Source organism: Colobus angolensis, unplaced genomic scaffold (genome assembly GCF_000951035.1).
Source record: "Colobus angolensis palliatus isolate OR3802 unplaced genomic scaffold, Cang.pa_1.0 Scaffold224, whole genome shotgun sequence".
Lineage (NCBI taxonomy): Eukaryota > Metazoa > Chordata > Mammalia > Primates > Cercopithecidae > Colobus > Colobus angolensis.
In genome coordinates, this window is record NW_012115422.1 from 3,382,851 (window position 1) to 3,387,060 (window position 4,210).

Here is a 4,210-nt window from a genome sequence, read left to right on the forward strand (position 1 = left end):
ATATAATGCTTGCAAAAAATAGTGTGGTCTCTTTGTGAAACTAAATGAAATAAAGTATAAAGTTTGTGATACATTAAATCACAAACATAAATATGTACTTTATGGCCAGCTGTTATTTCTAAATGTGCACATTTTAAAATAGAAACATTTACCCAACGTGCTGATTAGCCATTTCCCAGTTCCAAAAGCCCAATTGCATTTAAGATGCAAAAGATTAAAATGCCTAAATAGATAAAGTTAATAGTTCATCTTCCTAAATGCTTTTATATGTTTTAAGTCTCACAGTTCCTTCCAACCCTGTACTCTCAAGGCTGGAGCTACTTTGATGTGGATTTGTGTTTTATGCACATGTTCTCATTGGAACAGAATCTGACTGCATCTCAGACACCCAGAAAAATGCTCTGCACACGAAGGGATGAAGGGACACCATGTGGCTCCATACTACTTTATGCTGTGCATGCGGGTTCTCAGAGAAAGTGAACTGTTTTTCCATTATAATTTCTCAAATATTCAACTTCATTTTGGCTAAAAATCATATCAGTTGCTAATGTTCCATTTCTCGATGATTTTACTCCTCCCCTGCATAAAAATTGGTCAAGGAGAACATGCAAGATTATGTTGATTCTAAAATACAGTTCCCCCAGGAGACCTTATTTGCTCATCCATATAACATCTCTATCTTTGTAGGTAGAGCAGAATTTGTAAATGCCTCCAGTCCTTTAGGACACGTTGGCAATTGGCAGTTCAAAAGTTCATATGATGCCATATGTCTGAATAATTTTTATCTACATCTAAAACAATACGGGACTGTCAAATAAAATCCTGCATGCAAACAAATGATGGAATGCAGGGGAACTCTCTGCTTTAGCCTTTTCTTCTTTGTCCGACAAGCTAATGCAATAAGGCCAATAATAAAAGGTTGTGTATTAGGCCTAAAGCCTGTGACAGATAAAAAGAAATGTTGGAAACCAATGAAGCTTTTGCACAATTAGATTTTTTGAGGCTATGCTGTAAGGATTGCCCAGAGCCTGTTCAGTCCTGATTGATGGTAAAATCATAGCTACATCATATTAGCTGTAGAGTTCACTGACAGGTTACTACAGATTAATATTGCCACTGCTGTTCACTTACCATCAAACCAGGAGAAATATGAATTGAGCTGTTCTTCTAACAAACCCCGCATATTAAAAGGTAAGGTGTTCTACTGAACAATCTCCCCCTGTCACTGAGGAAAGACACAAACAATGTCTATTTGAGAGATATGCAGATACCTTGCAGCATACTAATTAGTTCTCTGCTAAAACAGCCCCATCACATCAGGCTGGCTAACGACCCTTCATGTGAGCTTGTTCCTTCAGAGCTCTTGGCTACAGGATTGCAAACGACACCCTAAAACATGGAGCTGCAAACCTTGGTGATTTAAATGCTGGCTGCAAGGCAAATTGCGGTGACATAAATTTGGCCCATGTGTTTTGCATCGTGTGAATACGAAACAGGGGGAGGCCATGGAGCCGAGTTTTGTTTGCACTGGACTCTGGAGGTTTGGTGGACTATTTTCAGAGATGCTATTCATGACAAGGGAGGAGGAGCTTTTGCTTTACTTTAAAAATGTTGAAAATGCAAGAAATAAGCATGTTGCTCTCCTAATTAGATCGTGCTGATAATAATGACATCCTAAGATGAAAGCATTTTATCTTTTCGCCACCCAAAGCCTTGGATAAAAATTCAACAGTGAAACGAAAACAGGGCTCACTGTACAGTGTATGAAATGGAATGATTCTTCCTGATTAGGATATGTCAATAAGGAAGTACTGGAGTAAGAGAGGTATTTCATATCCTTCCTGTTGTGATGACAAGAGCCCCGGCCTGGCATCAGGCAGGAGGCCTGAAGCTTCGCCTCTTGGTCAAGGTGCTTGTCCTGTTAAGACTTGGAATGTGTGTGCGCGGTTGAACTAGGGGATCTCCAAGTTCTCTTTCAGCACTGTTATCCCACGTTGCTGGCCCCAGTGTTTTGTATCCTAGGCCATGTTTCTTTACGTGTGGCTGTTGGATTTCAGCATCAGCATTCCGTGATTCCCTGGGTGGCTGGTTAAAGATGCGGAGTCTGGCCCCACCCCATGTGGTTCAGGTGGCGTTCAATTTAAGAACCACTGTCATGAGGGATGGCAGTGACTTGCCTAAAGTCACTACAGACTTTGTCATTGTTTTCAAAAGAATGTGCAAAGAGCTAGAGAGTCAGCCAGACACTGGGGAAGAAGATAATACCTTCCTATAGATTTAAAGAGAATTGTTAATCTATTATTTAAATTTATATTATCTATTTGAAGAGAAAATGATGACCCTGGCAACAGTAACCCATAAGCTTCATCGCATTAGTGGACAGATGATAGACTGGGAGAAGATGTTTGCAATGCTTAAAACTGACTCTGACAAACAAAACCTGACACAATTCATATCTAGAATCTATAAAAAGCTCCTGCAAATTGACCAGAAATATATGCAACAGGAAACACCATAGAAATATATGCAAACAGTATGAAGCTCAAATGATGAACTGATGTTGGAAGTGGGGTTCAAATTCATTGATAATCAGAACAATTGGCTACTCCAGACACATGAGAATGTCAGAGCTGAGAAAACTGAGTAATGCCAAGTTTTTGCAAGGATGTGGGGCTGTGAAAACTCTTTCATTATTGAGGGAAGAGGAAATGAGTATGATTATTTCAGAAAGCAACCTGGCAGTCTGGATGAAATGAAGTATGAGTATGTCCTCAGACTAAGGTGATAAGGGGCCCTTTCTTACTCAGGGTAGCAGGGAAAGTCTGAGGTTCTGACATCGTTATTAATAGTGCCCTTTTCATTTCCCAGGATATTCTTGGGAAAATAAATTATATAGTCACCCTACTACTGCAATCCCCACTTCTGAACACATACCCCAGAGAAATTTTCACAAAGGGATCATGTATGCAAATGTCTTTTTAGCTTCGTTTGTGATAATGGAGAATCAAACTTGATGTTTTCTACCAGAGGAATGGATCAGTACACTGGGTTGTCACAGTCTGTGCAGCAGGTGGAGGCAATATTTTTATGTAAATATAGCAATGTGGGTAAATTTTTAAAGCAAAATTGTGAGTGATAAAGGAAGAATGATATTTAAAGTAAAATTCCATTTATCTAAATTTTAAAAACAAATGTAAAAATGTGTTGAGTAAAAAACAGTAGATACACGAAAATATGTGCACACATCAAAATATTGACTACTATGAGGGTGAGAAGAATGGGGATGAGGATCTGAGTGAGGAGGAAAAAAGTAAGGAAATATGAGAAGGATCTTTTGTGGAGTTATGTGATGATATGCTATGCAAAGAGGTGTAGGATTATTATAGACCTCTGCCCTTGAGGTCAAAAATGAAGGATAAAAGTGTGACTGTAATCTTAATTTCTGTCTCTGGGAAAGTAATGGAAAAATTTTTCTTCAAATCAAATACGATTGTGAGCAGGAAACAATAATTGCATAGATAAGAAGGCTTTTGAGTCTGTCCTGTATAACCTATTTACCAGGAAGATGGAAACTTTAGTCCAGATAATTCTACTGTCTAGTAATCTCCTGACTGATAACAGAGCCTCTGGCATTATCAATGAGTGACACAGATTTCACAGCAAAGAGTGTAGCAAATAGTATTTGCAAGGTATATGTTTGTAACTCTCTCCTACAACTTTCAATGGATTCTGCATTTCCTGTAAGATAAAGTTCAAGCTTCTTAGCTTGGCAACAAGGACCTATGTCTACCATCTGATATGAAATACCCTTTCCCATTTAATCTCCTAATTTCCCTACACTGATCCTTTGCTTTCCTGAAATGGTCCCCTGTCTTGTCACACCATGTGTCCTGCCTCATATGCCCTTCTATTCCTCCTCTTGTCTTAGTCTTCACTTCCAGAACTAGTTAAAAGTACAGACCTTCTATAAATCCTTCCTTTTCCAGCTCAGACCTGCGTGACTTTGGCTTTCTCCTTCATGCAGCTGTTGCAGTGCTACTTGAAATTATAATGATCTTTTTCATACATGTGCTTTCTCTGCAGGGTCTTTGTAATATACTCTCAACTCTCTTACAAATAGTCCTAAGCCTTTTAAAAAGTATTTTTGAACACACGTTTATTGACCCCTTCCTCACCCTGATATTACAGGAAGATAACAGTGATTCCTGGA